This window comes from Triticum dicoccoides, chromosome 3B (genome assembly GCF_002162155.2).
Source record: "Triticum dicoccoides isolate Atlit2015 ecotype Zavitan chromosome 3B, WEW_v2.0, whole genome shotgun sequence".
Taxonomy (NCBI): Eukaryota; Viridiplantae; Streptophyta; class Magnoliopsida; order Poales; family Poaceae; genus Triticum; species Triticum dicoccoides.
In genome coordinates, this window is record NC_041385.1 from 40,848,991 (window position 1) to 40,867,670 (window position 18,680).

Sequence of the window (18,680 nt, forward strand, 5' to 3'; positions counted from 1 at the left end):
ATGTCAAAAAAATAGAAGAAAATAAGTTTCCCATGTGATATGTGGTCTAGTTGTTGGGAAAATTTACAAATATGAATTTCGACTTTATTTGCAACATCTCTCTAGAATTTAGTAAAATGGGCATAACTTTTGCATACTAACTCGGATGAAAAAGTTTTTTATATGAAAAATCATCTACTCGAAAAGTTACATCCAAATTTAACCAGGGGAACCCTGTTAAACATTTTCAAAATCCTCAAAAACCTAACAGAAAAAAAAGTTATGGGGCTTTTAAGATCTAGAGCGGAAAAAATCGAAAAAAATTCAAACTGTGGTCAAACAATGGTCAAACTAATTATTCTAGAATATTAGTGTTACTAAATAATTATTTCAAATATTTTGAATTTTGGTCAAATCTGGTCAAACTGTGGTCAAACAATGGTCAAACTAATTATTCAAGAAATATTAGTGTTACTAAATAATTATTGTTTTTTAAAACAATAGTTTCAAACTCAAACAGTGAAATGTGTCACTTCATGCTCAAGCAAAATTCCCGAGGGTTAATAGGATTGACATCTTACTATTGTCAGGAAAATAACAAGTGCAGACTTGGAAAAGAGGGAGAATAGAACCCGGAAGTTAAGTGTGCTCAGGCTGGGGGAGTGGGAGGATGGGTGACCGTTCAGGAAGTTAGATGATTTGGAATGATGAGGGGTGATTAGAGACTAGAGGATAAATTGAGCAGTGATGTGGGGTGGTGATTAGAGATTAGAGGTTAAAATAATTCAAAAATTTGAAAATAAAAACAAAATTCAAAAAAAAATCAAAGAGGAAAATCATAAAATTTCCTTTAGTCCCGGTTGGTGTTACCAATTGGGACTAAAGGTGGAGCTCCACGTGGCCGCAGCCTTTAGTCCCGGTTCATGTAAGAACCGGGACTAAAGGGGAGAGGCGTTAGTAACGACCCTTTAGTCCCGGTTTCAAAACCGGGACTAAAGGGCCTTACCAACCGGGACAAAAGCCCCTTTTTCTACTAGTGATAAGAAAACTCCAATTGAGGTATGGGTTGGTTCACCTGCTGATTATTCACAGTTGAGAGTTTTTGGTTGCACTGCTTATACTCATGTTGATAATGGAAAGTTGGAGCCTAGGGCTGTTAAGTGTATATTTCTTGGTTATAAATCTGGTGTAGAGGTTTTAAATTGTGGAATCCTGAAACCCAGAAGGTGGTTATTAGCAGAAATGTTATCTTTAATGAATCTGCTATGTTACATGATGTTTCATCTACTAATGTTCTTGTTGAGAGTGAACATCAGCCTACTATTCAGCAGCCTACTGTTCAGGTGGAGCATGTTATTGAAACATGTGATACATCTGGTGATGAACCCATCGTTGATGATGAACATGTCACTCCCACTCCAAATCAGCCTATTGTTCCACCCAGTTGGAATCTTGCACGTGACAGAGTTAGGAGGGGTATTAATAAACCTGACAGGTTAATTGAAGAGTGCAATATTGTTTCTTTTGTTTTATTTGTTGCAGAAGAAATTGAAGGTAATGCTGAGCCTTCTTCATATTCCAAGGCTATTATTTCTAGTGATAGTAATAAGTGGATGACCGCTATGCATGATGAGATGGAATCACTTGAAAATAATGGCACTTGGGATTTAGTAAAATTGCCTAGAGAGAAGAATCCTATTCGTTGCAAGTGGGTTTTCAAGAGGAAAGAGGGTGTTTCTCCTAATGGTGAGACAAGATATAAAGCAAGGTTAGTTGCTAAAGGTTATAGCCAGATTCCAGGTATTGACTATAACGAAGTCTTTTCTCCTGTTGTGAAAAATAGCTCTATTTGTACTTTACTCAGTATTGTTGCCATGCATGATTTTGAGCTTGAACAATTGGATGTTAAAACTGCATTTTTACATGGAGAATTAGAAGAGGATATTTATATGGAACAACCTGAAGGTTTTGTTATTCCTGGAAAATAAAAGCTTGTCTGGAAGTTAAAGAAATCTCTTTATGGATTGAAGCAATCCCCTAGACAATGGTACAAGAGATTTTACACCTTTATGTTCTCGCAAGGTTTCAAAAGGTCTAATTATGATAGTTATGTTTATTTGAAAACTGTTAACGGTTCAACATTTATTTGCTCCTTTATGTTGATGATATGCTTATTGCTGCAGAGAGTATGTCAGAGATTAATGAACTAAAGATGTAATTGAGTAATGAATTTGAGATGGAGGATTTGGGTGCAGCAAAGAAAATTCTTGGCATGGAAATATCAAGAGATAGACCATCTGGAAAAGTATATCTAAGTCAGAAGGGATATATTGATAAAGTTTTCGTCATTTTAATATGCAAAATGCCAAGCCGTAGATACATGGCTAATCCTGGAAACGAGGATTGGAAAGCAGTTCAGTTGATTTTCATATACCTGCGAGGTACTTCTAATGCTTATTTACAGTTTGGGAAAACTGGAGATGGACTTGTTAGTTTTTTTGATTCTGATTTTGCTGGTGATTTGGATAAGAGAAGATCACTCACAAGTTATGTTTTCATCATTGATGGTTGTTTTGTGAGTTGGAGAGCAACTTTGCAGTCTATTGTGACTTGTTCCACTACTGATGCCGAGTATACGGCTATTTCTGAGGCATATAAAAAAGCTATCTGGTTGAAAGGTTTGTACACTGAGCTTTGTGGAGATTCATCTTGCCCTACCATATTTAGTGACAGTCAAAATGCTATATATTTTACCAAGAATCCAATGTACCATGAGAGAACAAAGCACATTGATGTCAGATATCAGCAAGAGAGACTTGTCGAATATGGCGGTTGTGTGGTCGGGATTTCTGTGGCAATGATGGCGGGGCAAGCGAGGGTAGGGTGATGGCAGTGCTTGCGGTAGTTGACTCTTTGGCGTGTCCATGAGACTGTTTTGGGTTGTTTGTTTCGGAGAAGTTGGACCTGAGATGCAGGCCGAGAGGCGGCGACGACTTTTTCTTACGGTGCGGCGTCTATGAATGCAGGAGGGAAAAACCTCGGTACCACAAGTTGTTGCCAATGCTCCATTCATGTTCATGATACCCACTGACTTGTCGCAACACAAGTTTTCAAGACAAGAAGAATTTAATAAGGGCATTTGTTGTTCTACCAAATACTTGCCAGGCAGACAGACTAACAAGTTTCACAGTGAAGATAGATATTTTTGCCGGAATTTTTCATGGCAAGTCAAGCACAGTTTTAGATCCTAAAGATGCTACAGATCCTAAAGGTAATGATTTACTATGTCGCATGTGCTACGTCTTGAGCTTGCGTTGGTTTTCCTTGAAGAGGAGAGGGTTATGCAGCAATAGTAGTATAAGTATTTCCCTCAATTTTTGAGAACCAAGGTATCAATCCAGTAGGAGGCTCTTCAAAAGTCTGACGCACCTACACAAACAAACTGAGAACTCGCAACCAACGCGAGAAAGGGGTTGCCAATCCCTTCACGTCCACTTGCGAAAGTGAGATCTAATAAAGATAGTATGATAAGATAGATATATTTTTGGTATTTTGTAATATAGATGCAAAAAATAAAGATGCAAATAAAAGTAGATTGAAAGCAAATATGATAAGAGATAGACCCGGGAGCCATAGGTTTCACTAGAGGCTTCTCTCAAGATAGCATAAATATTACGATGGGTGAACAAATTACAGTCGAGAAATTGATAGAAAAGTGCATAGTTATGAGATTATCTAGGCATGATTATGTATATAGGCATCACGTCCATAACAAGTAGACCGACTCCTGCCTGTATCTACTACTATTACTCCACACATCGACCGACTCCTGCCTGCATCTAGAGTATTAAGTTCATAAGAACAAAGTAACGCATTAAGCAAGATGACATGATGTAGAGGGATAAACTCAAGCAATATGATATAAACCCCATCTTGTGATCCTCGATGGCAACAATACAATACGTGCCTTGCAACCCTTTCTGTCACTGGGTAAGGACACCACATGATTGAACCCAAAGCTAAGCACTTCTCCCATGGCAATAAAGATAAATCTAGTAGGCCAAACCAAACTGATAATTCAAAGAGACTTGCAAAGATAACTCGATCATACATAAAAGAATTCAGAGAAGATTCAAATATTATTCATAGATAAACTTGATCATAAACCCACAATTCATCGGATCTCGAAAAACACACCGCAAAAAGAGTTTACATCGAATAGATCTCCACAAGAGAGGGGGAGAACATTGTATTGAGATCCAAAAAAAGAGAAGAAGCTATCTAGCTAATAATTCTGGACCCGTAGGGCTGTGGTAAACTACTCACAACTCATCGGAGGGGCAAGGATGTTGATGTATAAGCCCTCCGTGGTCGATTCCCCCTCCGGCAGAGTGCCAGCGAAGGCTCCAAGATGGGATCTCGTGGATACAGAAGGTTATGGTGGTGGAAATTGTGTTTTGTGGTGCCCCTGGATGTTTTCGGGGTACGTAGGTATATATAGGAGGAAGAAGTACCTCGGTAGCGGCCCGAGGGGCCCACGAGACAGGGGGCGCGCCCTAAGGGGGGGAGGCCTCCTATCTCGTGGGAGCCTCTCGGCTGCTTCTTGACTTGCACTCCAAGTCCTCTGGATCACGTTCGTTCCAAAAATCATGCTCCCGAAGGTTTCATTCCGTCTGGACTCCGTTTGATATTCCTTTTCTTCGAAATACTGAAATAGGCAAAAAAAACAGCAATATGGGATGGGCCTCCGGTTAGTAGGTTAGTCCCAAAAATGATATAAATGTGTAAAATAAAGCCTATAAACATCCAAAAGGGGTAATATAATAGCATGGAACAATCAAAAATTATAGATACGTTGGAGACGTGTCAGCATGTCGATCTACTTTATGTTCATTGCTCTAGGGATTATTTTGATTTGCACAACAATCAGTCAGTTTGGTGGCCTGGGTCATGAGTCATGAGATCAGTGTCTTGCTTCATTAGTTTGGAGATGCCGACCATTGACCTGGACTGACACTAGAGCCTGAGTTCAAGACATGGTCACTGCTACTAAAGAATGTATTTAACTCAGATCATTCCTCCCAATTTTTTCCCTTTGAACTTTCATCATTTTAACCATCAAGGAGGAAAATGATGTCATCAACCTTCAAGAAAACCAACAAATTTAAAACAAAAAACATATGAGCAACTTGCAAGAAATAAAAAAGAAAGCACATCATTTGGCACGTGGGCTTATTCAATTGCATAGTCTTCTTCTTTTGCGGATGAATTGCATCGTCAGTATATATGCAGAAACAGATGAATAATCACATGTCATTTACTGCTACATTTCATATGCTCGTGCCTTGGTGATCATCTCCAATCATTTGACCCGCTCGCTCCCGTGAGCGACTCCGAGAGCCAACCCTAGAGCTCCCTATTCTCGAACCCCACCCCGGCCTCCCTTCCCTTTGCCATCGCCGGTGGCGTTGCCAGCCAAAGGCTGTGTGGCATACGGCGCGGCAAGGTCGAATTTCTCCCGCATGCCGGAGGTGTACGTGACGGGAGCGTGACCTTCCGCGTCGACGACATGGATTGACGTGCCCTCCCCAGGCCCTGTCCCCTCCCCTCGATGGCTTGGCGTCCCGACGGTGCTGCTCCCCCTCCTTGCGCCGTCTCGGGGGGTTCCGTGGTGTGGGGGACTCACTGGTTGTTGATCTTGTTCCCGCAGTCCAGATACGGGTGGTGGTGTCGACCTGGCTAAGGCAGTGGCGAGGCGGGTGGCGGCTAAGACGCCCCTTCGGTGTGGCGGGGCGCTAGGCGTCTATAGCTGAGGGGCGGCCTGCGGCTTTTACGGTGCACCGCAGCTGCTGCAGGGCGGCTCGGGGCCGCCCCTCAGGGTCCTTGCCTAGATGTGGGTTGCCACTGCGTGGTGGGGGCTCATGGCACTACTAGAAAAAGGCCTGTTAGTGGCGCACCTATTTTTGCCATTAATGGCGCACTATAGGTGCGCCACTATTACCACACCACTAATAACAAATAATAATGGTGCATATTTGGTGCACCATTACTATCTGACTTAGTAATGACGCACCACATAGAAGTGTGTGCCATTACTAACAAAACTTTTTTTCAAATTTTTTTCAGAAGTTTTTTCTTTTTTTCTTAATCTCGGGTCACTATGGCTTAATCTCAAGTCAATATGCTTAATCGCAAGTCAAATCGCACTCCATGGTCAAACTTCCTGGAAGGTCACCCATCCTCACACTACTCCAGCCCGAGCACACTTAACTTCTCAGTTCTATCCAAACCCAGCACCAGCTCACTTAACATGCACTTGTCAATATATCTATCATATAAATCCTTGTCGATGTCTACGACTTTGTTCATGTTCATGAGTTGATGAAATTTTAAAAAAATATTTCAAACTTCCCGTCATATTACGTATCATATTTTGAAAAAAAAAATTGAAAATTTTTTCAAAAAAAAAAATTCGAAACCATTTTTTTCTGTTACTAGTGGCGCACCTAGCAAATGATGCGCCATTAGTAAGTTTGAATTTTTTTTCCATTTTGTCCCCCTCTAGATCTTAAAATCCCCGTATTCTGTTAACTTTTCGAGTAGATGATTTTTCATATAAAAAACTTTTTAATCCGAGTTCGTATGCAAAAGTTATGCCAATTTTACAAATTCCAGAGAGATTTTGCAAATAAAGTCGAAATTCATATTTGTAAATTTTCCCAATAACTAGACCACATATCACATGGGAAACTTATTTTCTTTTATTATTTTTTTGACATTTCCATCATTTTCTTTTATTTTTTAAAAACTGAAAAGACGGTCCACGGGGGTGGTGGGGTGCATTTGGAAGTTAGTAATGGTGCATCTTCACAAAGTGCGCCATTACTAAGTTTGACATAGTAGTGGCGCACCTATGCAAAGTGCGCCATTACTAAGTTTGACCAAGTTTTGACCGAGTCATACACATAGTAATGACGCACTTTGTAAAGGTGCGCCATTACTATGTCAACTTAGTAATGGCGTACCTATACAAAGTGCGCCATTACTATGTGTATGCCTGGGTCAAACCTTGGTCAAACTTAGTAATGGAGCACTTTTCACCTGGTGCGTCATTACTGTTTTGGTTACTAATGGCGCACCTACACATGGAGCGCCACTGCTATATAGCAGCGGCGCACCGCATGTATAGTGCGCCATTAATATTCATATTAGCTATAGCCGTTTTTCTAGTAGTGTGGTGGTGGTTTTGGTCGTTTCACGGCGGCGACTGGACTTCTCCAGCATCAGCCTGTCGGTGAGCGGCATGTGTCGGCCTTCGATCCCTCTCCTCGTCATCCGGGAACTACCTTCGTTGAAGGCCTGGCCCTCTCCCAACTGTGATCCATTGCTCGTCTCGCGTAGTGTTGTGGGACCGAACTCGTCTCGCGCTCGGCAGCAGGACAGAACTTGTCTCGCGCCTGGTGCAGTAGGACTGGTCCATAGAGGCCTGTTTTGGACGGGCTTTTGGATCTCGGCACTGGGGGCTCCCAGGTGTGCGAAAGGCAGGACCTTTCCACTCGTCTCTTTGGTTAGGGTAGCGACGGATACCGGTTGAGGTGGTGTCAAGGTCTTGCATTTCAGGGGAACCGACCCTGGTGGTGGTAGCGTGGTGCTCATGGGCAGAGCCCGTGGCTTGGTGTTACCCGGTGACCATGGCTGTGTGGGCGGCATGGTAGCCAGGGTGTGTTGTGCGGTGGCGGTGAGTGTTGGCCGGGGTGAAACCTTGTTCTATATTCAGATGGACCAGCAACGTCGAAGCTCTCCTTCTTGATTGTGTCATTGAGGCCCTCATTGCCCGTCGTGTTGCTCCACATGAAACTCCGACCCTCAGATCGGGAGGTGGTGGCTCTCCGGTGTCGTTCCCTTTCTGAAGGTGCCGCCTTGAAGCCCACGGTTCGTCGTATGCGGCTTCATCTCTTCGCGATGGCGTGTTCCGGCTAAGGGCCCCTGTTGCTCTTGTAGTGCTTGGGTGGTGTTGTTGTGCTCAGTGCCTATGTATCCTGCTTTGGGTGTGCGTGTAGTGGTGGTGTGCGTTTGTACCGTGTTGTTGATGATCGTTGTTTTATATATAAAGCAGGGTGAAAGCCTTTTTCGTATATGCCCCTGCTTTATTCTTCTATAGAGGCCCGGTGGAATCTCCTTCTTTCCTTCCACGAAATGATTGTTCAAGCACACCACAGTAAACTTAATTAAAGAAGAAGAAACCAAAGAGAAGGAACATTGCTGGTAGAAAAGAGGAACCCAAAATTGGATTGGGGAGAAATTGCAGGGTGCCACCAAGGATGGGCATGGACGAGAACCGAAAAGTTAGTTAGATCTCAGTCTGAGGTGATTGTCCACCGAAAGTCCTAATTATTAGAGTTTGATGCCACCCATTAGGTAGTATCAAGTGGTTAATTTCTAGTTTGCGCTCTCCCGAGATGATTATCAGTAATCCTATGTAAATAAGATCCTCTGTTGTAGAGCTCAAACAATTGGATTTTACATGGTGAGGATTTCTTTTGCATATTCCATCCAGCACAAATTGGATTAAATTTTGGGTCGCATGTGCCAAACTGGAAAAGGCTGGTGTAATATTCTGCAAAAGCGAAGCTGCCCGTTATTCTAAATAGTGTAGTGCTTTCCAAGCTCTTCTTAAGTTAATTTATTACACAAACTTTTGCAGTTTTTCTCAAAACGTATTTTTAAGCCCAAGCCTAAAGCACACTTTGTTGATTTGTACTACCAAAGCTTGTGACCACTATTAATATTATGGAACCACTAGTAGGATACGGACGGTCACTGTTCTGATAGAGCATCTACTCTAGTAATGATAGTTAGTTTGTAATGGAAGGTTATGTCATACACCCGTACTTCTCCAAGCTCACATGCCAAAAGGAAATCATTTTTTTACATAAGCACCCATCTAATTAAGCACTTACGTACATGGTCTCAGAAGGATTGTTATTGGCACAAGTGTTCACAGGATATATTTTTTTCTCGACCGCTGAATAAAAGCTCGATCATCAATCTTAACAATCTAAGTTCCTTTTTTGTTTTTCTCGGGCAAGATCTCAATCATAAATCTTGTGAGAATAGGATCATTTCCCTGGGAGATCTAACAATTGGATTTCTTGTGATGGAGATTTCTCTTGTATATTCTACACAAGAGAATATGGACCAAATTCTCGCTAGTGGTTGCCTGGATGGCCGGACCGAAATAGGGAAAGTTGTAAAATCCTGAAAAAGGGAATTTGTTTCTTCAAAATCACAAATTCTTTTCTTGCTATTTTACAGTTAATTATACTTGAGGAGTAAATGTATAATAATGCTTTACATCATGAGGGTAATTGCAGCCTGTTATTCCAAGCTGGGAAATTGATATCAACATGGATCGAAGATCTTAGATGTTAAGCTAGAGGTAAAGGCACAAGAGCACTGAAGTATCCAGTTTTCACCAAGAACACTAGTAGAAAACAGGGCTTTGGTCCGAGCTCAGTCTACACATTAGTACCGGTTGCATTACGCCGGTTCAAGCGGCTATGGCACCGGGCAGGCAGTAGTCCCGGTTCAAATGGAACATATAGTCCCGGTTTGAGACACCAACCGGGACTAAAGTGTGTGATGCCCTTTAGTCCTGGACCTTTAGTCCCGGTTGGAGATCTTTAGTCCTTGTTGAAGACACCAACCGGGACTAAAGGGGTTGAGGCTTTAGTCCCGGTTGGTGGCTCCAACCGCACCCTTTAGTCCCGGTTGGAGCCACCAACCGGGACTAAAGGGATTCTGAAATTTTTTTTGTTTTTCCTTTTTTTTTTGTTTTTAGTTTCCGTTTTAAATTGCTTATATCTTTTAGGATATTTGATGTTTTTGAGTGATTCTTTTTGCATTAGATTTGAAATTTTGGCTAGTTTCTGTTTGTGCCATTAGTTTACAAATTTGAATGATTTAAATATGAATTTGTTCAAATTTGCTTCAAACCTTAGATTGTGAATAATTTCAGTTTAAAAATAGTTTTAAATTTAATTCTTTTTGCTCCTAGTCACATGTTACATCGTTGTCATAGTAAGATTTATTTGGTTATTTTTAGAATAATTTAAATTAGGATTTCAATTAAAACAGTACTGTTTTGCTTATATAGTTGTTTTAGTCCTTTAATTGTTGTTTTCAATTACTTTTATTAAGTTCTTTCTGTAGATTTTAACATGTCGTAGCATGCTTCTGTTAGACAATAGTAGATAAATTTTTATAATTAATTAATATTAATTTTGCTACTGTTTTGTATTAAGAGTTGTTTAGCCTTTAGTAATAGTTGATAGAATTAGTTTTGGTATATTAAAAAGTAATTTTATTTGCCACTTTAATAGAACATGACTCTGGCTTGGTTAACCTTAGTTCTGACTCTGGCAGGGATGGTGCTAGCAGATGTAGTCGACGGTAGTCTTGGATGGACACCATCCAGGACTAAAGGGGTTCTGCAATTTTCAAGTTGTACCCCCCCCCCACCCCCTATCGCCATTTTAGTTCTAAAAATAAAACAAAAAATATGACAAAAACTTCAAAAATTATAATCCATCGAGATGTAGTTATGTTATACATCTACTAGTTAGGAAAATTAAAAAACATAAATTTCAACATGTTTTGCAAAAAAATGTTATGAAAAAGTAAAATGGCTATAACTTTTGCATAGATGTCGAAAAAACGTATATATATATCAAGATGTTCAGCATGAAAAGCCGGTTCCCATCTCGACCGACGTAGGCTGTTTTGCAAATTTTTAGAATCCTCAAATTCTGAAAGGAAAAAAAGTGATCCTCAAATTTAAGTTTTTTGAATTTTTGGTCAAACGGTGATCAAACTACTTATTCAAGAAATATTAGTGTTACTAAATAATTAGTGTTTTTTAGAATAATAGTTTAAGATTCAAACGGTGAAACGTGTGACTTCATGCTAAAGTTCAACTCCAAAGGGTTACACTACTAGGAAAAGGCATGTTAGTGGCGCACCTGTTTTGCCTACTAATGGTGCACTACAGGTGCACCACTAGCACCACGTCATTAAAATTTAATACTAATGGCGCATTCCTGGTGCGCCATTAATATACCAGATACTAATGGCGCACCTGGGAGTGCGCCATTAGTATATCACACGGTGCGCCATTACTATCTGACTTGGTAATGGCGCACCACATAGAAGTGCGCCATTAGTAACAAATTTTTTTCTGAATTTTTTTTCAAATTTTTTTATTTTTTTCTTAATATTAAGTCAATATGGCTTAATCTCGGGTCAATATGTTTAATCTCAAGTCAAATCGAACTAAGTGGTTAAACTTCCCGGAAGGTCACCCATCCTCACACTACTCCAACTCAAGCACGCTTAACTTTGCAATTCTATCCAACCCCAACACCACCTCACTTAACAGGCACTTGTTGATATATCTCATATCAATCCTATTAAACCTTGTTGATGTCTAGGACTTTGTTCATATTCATGTGTATGATGAAATTTTGAAAAATATTTCAAACTTCCTGATCATGTTACCTATCATTTTTTGAAGAAAAATCCAAAAAAAAAATTTGAAACCAATTTTTTTCTGTTACTAGTGGCGCACCTAGCAAATGGTGCGCCACTAGTAAGTTTGAATTTTTTTTCCGTTTTTCCCCCTCTAGATCTTAAAAGTCCCGTAACTTTTCGTTTGAGGATTTTGAAAATGTAAAATTTTGAGTAGATGATTTTTCATATAAAAAACTTTTTATCCGAGTTCGTATGCAAAACTTATGCCCATTTTACAAATTCCAGAGAGATTTTGCAAATAAAGTCGAAATTCATATTTGTAAATTTTCCCAACAACTAGACCAGATATCACATGGGAAACTTATTTTCTTTTATTTTTTTTACATTTCCATAATTTTCTTTTAGTTTTTTTAAAACCGAAAAGGCGGTCCACGGGAGGGGGGTGCATTCGGTTGATTTTTTGGGCCAAGTTAGTAATGACGCACAGTGGGAGTGGTGCGCCATTACTAGTTCAACTAGTAATGGCGCACCACACACACGGTGCGCCATTACTAGTTTTGAAAAAAAAAATTGAAAAAAAATTTACTAGTGGCGCACCGTGGACGTGGTGCGCCATTACTAGTTAAACTACTAATGGCGCACTGTCCCCTGGTGCGCCATTACTAGTTTTGATAAAAAATAAAAAATTTAAAAACAAAGTTTGGAAAAAAATTACTAGTGACGCACCGTGGATGTGGTGCGCCATTACTAGTTTAACTAGTAATGGCGCACTGTCCCCTGGTGCGCCATTACTAGTTTAAAAAAAATAAAAAAATTGAAAAAAATTACTAGTGGCGCACCGTGGATGTGGTGCCCCATTACTAGTTTAACTAGTAATGGCGCACTATCCCCTGGTGCGCCATTACTAGTTTTGAAAAAAAAAATTTGTTACCAATGGCGCACCGTGGATGTGGTGCGCCATTAGTATTTGGACACTAATGGCGCATCAACACATGGTGCACCATTAGTATATAGTAGTGGCGCACCACATGTCTGGTGCGTCATTAGTGTCCATATCATCTATAGCCCTTTTCCTAGTAGTGTTAATATGATTGACAACTTACTATTGTCAGGAAAACAACAAGTGCAGACTTGGAAACTAGGGGGAATAGAACTCGGAAGTTAAGAGGGCTTAGGCTGGAGTAGTGAGAGGAGGGGTGACCAGCCAGGAAGTTAGACGATTTAAAATGAGTGCTCCACACTTGAGCAGTAATGAGGGGTGATTAGAAATTAAATTGTCAAATAATTCAGAAATTTGAAAATAAAAAAATCAAAAATAATTCAATTTACTTTACCAAAAGCATCAAAAAAAATCCAAACACCAACCGGGACTAAAGATGGAGCTCCAGACAGCGGCCACTGAAGCTCCTTTAGTCCCGGTTCGTAAGCCAACCGGGATTAAAGGTTTTGGGCATTAGTCCCGTTATTTTGTCCCTGTTCCAAAACCGGGACTAAAGGCCCTCTGGAGCTGGACTAAAGACCCGTTTTCTACTAGTGGAAGGCTACAAAAAGCTGCTCTGTGATTCTGGGTTATGCTAATCCTGCTGAAAAACATTCCTTGGTGTTGTTTAATACGCTTCTCTGTGATTCTGTTGCATGCACCGAAAAAAGTTAGACGCCTCGGTGTATGTATTTTAGGTTTAAACAAAGTGGTCTTCACTTTTTAGGTAGAATTGCAACGAGCATCCCAATGTATGTGTTTAGCCAAAAGCCACATAATTCAGGTTTAAGGAAGCATGACTGATATTCTTTAACAGCAGTAAAAACATCTAGACTGTTGGCGATTATTCGCCTTTCAGTTTTTGTACAAATCATCAGGGTATGTTTTTACTGTTTGTATAACTTCCAGTATGCTTTAGTTCCTCTTAAGTACTCCCTCTAGTGATCTAAACACTTTTATATTTCTTTACGGAGGGAGTAATGGCTAACCACGGGGCAAGAGGCTGAAGGAATAAGTTATAGGAAGGGCGGGTAACTTTCAGAGTGTGTGGTACTGGACCAGCACAGGTATATTGTACATAGAAAAAAAAGATATGGCATCAATCTTCTAAAAAATGCTAACCGAAATATGATTCATGGGCAGATCTGCACTTTAATTTCCTTCTTTTAGAACTAAAACTGGGGCTGTTTACATGATAGCGTTGTGGAAAGCAAACTCAAATGAAGCGGAAGACACCATAGAAGGGGAGGTAGGCATCGACGATGAACGGACACAAATGAGGGTTGGCAGAAGGTGCTACCGCGGCGCGGCCCGCGTCTGACTTCGTCGGCATCCTCGAGGATGGCTGCTCGTCCTCCTCGTCCCATCCCTGCTTGGCTCCACGATAGATGTTGCAGATGCCTTGCTTATGGGCATCGTGCGGCTGTTTGCAGAGATCCGTTGCGGTGCTCCCGTTGTTTGGAGAATGGTCATCGTGTGCGTGAATGTCGCAACCCCTGGCGTCCTCTGAGCTCACTACCATGCCTTGATGTGCCGCATGTGTCCCGCTCGGCGTCGTGCATCGTGTTGCTCCTGCTTCATGTGAGGGTTCGGTGAGATCCACACCCCCTTCCAAGGCGCTTCACCGTGGGTCTTGGGCGTCTGTTGTCTCTGCCGCTGCTGGCTCGACAACCTCGTCAGAGCTGATGTTGCAGTCCGCACTGGCTGGTCAGACTGCACTGTTACAAGGATGTGTGGTGCGGGTTGAGAGCTTTCTGGAGCGAGCGGAGGTTGCTTTGGGTAGACTATCCCTTGTGTCGGCTCTGTTGCAGACCACTCTGACGACACATGCTCCTTGTGCGGCCGGTGTTTGCTCCGCGGGAGATAGGGGTGAGGAGTTGTACGGCTTTTTCTCCCCTCGTGTTGGAGTCCGTTCATCGTCGATGCCTACCTCCCCTTCTAAGGTGTCTTCCACTGAGGGCGAGTCCATCGCTGTGCTTGTGGCTCCGGTGCTGTAGATCATGCCCGAGCTTAGGGAGTTATGCCTGAGTTTATCAGTGGAGCATACGAAGGTGGACATGTCGGCGGCCTCGATTGAAGGACATGTTCCGCCTCTGTCTAGTGAGCAGTTGGAGGTTCCTTTTGTTGATGATGCTAAAGGGAAGGCAGCTGCAATTTCATGATGGGTAGTGCTCAGTGTTTCGGGTTGTCCACGTGGCTTTTGTCTTTTGAGTCGTAGAAGTTGATGGTTGTGGGTGTTGTGTGTTGGAAGCATTTGGCGGACCGTCTACATGGTCGTGAGAGTGAGTCGCTTCTGGAGTGTCACTTTTGTAGTGTTTGTATCGGTTTTCGCCCGGTTTTCCGTAAATTAACTGGGCAATTCTCTTCTTCTTAATTAATCGATGAGGCAATCCTTTTGCCTCCGTTTAAAAAATAAAGAAGCGGAAGTGCAAGAAGGTATGTCCTTTTTGTCTCAAGAAAATCTTTTTTTGAAAGATTCCAAGAACAATTATAGAGTGAGTTATTCATTATTTAGAAAACTATGCAGGGGCATCTGCTTTAACCTCGCCTTGCTATCGAACTTTCAATGCATACATATGAGCGATTTTTTCTCCAATTCCATTAGGTAAGACGTTTGTTAGATTATGTCACACTGGTGACGAAGTGCAGTGGGTGAACAGTCCTTTTCTTTGGAGAACTGTCAGTTACATACTAGTCTATATACGGTTTTAGCAGCTGCTATGTTTGGCTAGTATGCTGCTCCAGTGCAAGATCATGCTGAGTTCTGTTCCAAACGGTAGCTGAGCTACTAACAAGCAAAAAACATTCTTGGCAAGTGAGAAGTGTCTGAATTAAAGAAGTTAGAGAAGTCACATGCACTGACTGATGCACATATGGAAAATAGAGTTGGAGACCCATCTTTTTTGTCTTTGATTTTAATCGGGTCCTTTGGCCATTGCATTGTACTCTGTTTAGTTTAAATTTGAACCAAAACCACGACAAGAATTACGGCACAGAGGGAGTAGATAAGAAGTTGGAGTAGAGGTAAAGAAGTCACAGAAGCCACATGCACAAATGAATCACCTAACACGCCTGAGCCGAACTCCAAGCACATTCTATAGGTGGCGAGTGGTGACTGCTTTTAACTTTCCTCGTGCGTGCTGGGCCTAGGAGCTAATGGTAATGGCAAGCAGCACTATCGTCGAAGTAGATAGCTGGGGTATCAGGGGTGGTGCTGATGGCCCTGAAGCTGACAGTGTTGGTGTGGTGGGTGATATAAATTCAGGGAGATCCATAGGAAAGGGTTGGGTTTGGTCCAGATCGATAAGGCTCATCCAGCACGTCCCAGTCTCATGGGTGGTGGGGTGTTGCGTGGATGCTGTAATCCTAGCGATGGCCTCGATGACTATGCTCGTGTCGTGGACCGTCTGAAACGAAAGAAATGCACGGGTCTTCCGGCATAAGTGTGCTCCACCGCCGGGGCAAAGAAATTAGGGGTCATTATTTTGCGCGAGTAATCACTCATGCCGTGTAAGGGTGCCTATTGTAACAAAACCTCTTCTCTGCTTAATTAATATATGAGACAAATCTTTTGCCTCGGTTTCAAAAAAAAAAATAGCGCTCTCCGGCTAGTCTCCAGGGTTAACCATGCAAACCGTGGAGGGAGGGCGGTGCCAGGGACGGCAGAAAATCAATCCCATGGTGCGCAGGACCAAGGATAGACTGGTCGATTGTGGTACTGTGTTTTTTATTTCTTTTTAGAGGAAATGTGTTTTTTCTTTCTCGAGCTTTCAACACGGCGCACCTGGAGCAACAACGACGTTGGTCATACAGTGGTCTGCTAAATCTGCTAAATCAATCCAAGGCATTTCAGAACCCATTCTATCTGCGCTCAATCTATAGTTTATGAACTAATCCTCATCACATGCTACCTCTTATAGTTTTTATTCATTGTTTTGTATTTTATTAATATGACCAACATATCTATAATACCTAATAATTAATCCCCACTAACACTAATTCTCTCAACATGCAACCCTCCATCACAAAATGTACCACGTCACCATTCACTAAAACTATTTTGAGCGCATGCATACCCTAATTTAATTGTTTCATTTCCAATGGTCCAGTGTCCATGCATATTCTTTTTTCACACATAATTACTTCAAAAATAATAGTTTTTGATTTAGATAATTTTGTTCATACAAATATTATCTGAAACTAATATTTAATATATTCCGCAGCAATGTGCGGGCAAATCACTTGTTAATAAAGTTTGTGAAAGGCCAGTTGCATATCTTATGTTTATGCCGATAACTCATCATTTTTTGGTATATTTTATCTTGTAATTTCCAAATTTGCTAAAGATTGTCTTTTCTCGCTTTGAACACCTATGCTTTTGATAATCATAGTACATGAAGGTATGGTTGATTGTTCTCTTTTTCTTATTTTCAATCGAAAATGCAGCAGTAGAAAAATTCAGGAGGAAACAAATATCAACATTATTACTAATGGAGGAGTTAAGTAAATAGTATTGCCTGATTTTGTGTACAATAAGCCCCTAGAGTCCGCCTACCAACTGTGGCTAGGAAATATACTATTTTCTTTTAATAGTTCAGATAAGACTTGTTGTACTAATTTATTTCTTGCTTATTTTTCTAAAGAATAATCGCTATATGAAAAAAGAGACATGCAGCGGCAGAGAAGCTGCCAGTAACCAAGTTTGGTGGTCTTGCCAGACGATATTCTTTTTCCGTACCAGAACACATTGATGTTGCTCATGCTTTGTCGGCCCTTGATGCTCCAGACTTCCCCTTGCTTCCTAGTCCTATAAAAAATCAATTTGGCATTTGGTTGAGCTTTCCGAAAGTACTATATTTTGGTTCACCCACCAAGCAAGATCAGAACAACTGATTTAGTTTTCGACCTCCAAGTACCATACGACAACTTTAGATGTGATGTTTGGTATTGGTGTGTGCGGCCATGGAGGGTGGAAGGTTTAGGTTAAGGTGTGTGCCAGGTGGGGGAGGGAGGTTGGGTCATGGTAGTTGATGGATGAGATCAAGTGTTAGGACATTGTTCTATACGATGGGAACGGACTGGTAGGTTATATAGAAGGCAATGTTAGGTATAGCACATGACCTTTGCTATAAAAGAAGTACCATGAAAAAAAAGATACTTGTTTGAAACCTCCATTTGTTTTGAGTCGAACGATAATTTTTTGACCATCCTTTGGCAGTGAACCAACAATGACAGACTATTCCGTGGTAGTGCACTTCCATAGAACTACCGAGCTTTGAAATCATAGTTGACTAGTTTTGGCTTTACAAGTTCTAACTCACCGGCAATGTGGATTATCACATGAAATTTTTGAAAAATTATGGGACAATAATACATAGGGGACAGTCACCCAAATCGCTTTGGTGTTGCAGAAAGTTCTTTATCAGTGGCTTCCCGAAGGTAATGGCGGTGGATGTAAAAAACAAGGTCCGGTTCAAATCATTGTGAGGCTGCATAGAGCTCGTCTGGGACGGTTTTGGCTAAGCCTTAGAGATGTGTAATTGAGCAAACTTAGCTAATGATGGCTGTATTTTCCAACGCTGCGTGGTTTTTCAGAGGATTTTTTCGGTTAGGCGAACAACCAATGAATTCACTGGACCTAGTCAAGACTCGTGCCCTGAGAATGTGAGATTAAAAAGGAATCAGTGTTCACACTTTCATCATTTGCACATTCTTTCCCATGAAGATTGTAATTAATTCAGACATCTCCAATATAAGAAAATTATTCAAACCTCCAGGGGAGCAAGGCATCATTAACCTGGCAGCAGGCACACATGCTTTGGAACTGGGTGAGTAAAACCAGACAGTGAATCCACACACATGCACGTATATAGAAAGATCAGAAATGGTAACTCATCTGACATGTCACAATGCTTCTTTCACTTGATTATATCATACAAGAAGAATGCCGTCACAACTAGTAGAGTACAAGCAAGCAACTAGATGAGAAGACTGATAAAAGCTTCCTGGAGTTAAAACTTGTGCTGCACATCCATCGACAAATTAGAGGAGGCCCTGTTCAAAATCCACACCCCGTTTGTTCCTGGATCTAACACACTGTTCCAGGTGCCTTTCGTCTTCAGCATGTGAGAAGACTTATCAAAATCCAAAGAGAAAGGAAAAATCAGAGCTACCGGATAAAAGCAAGAGGTAG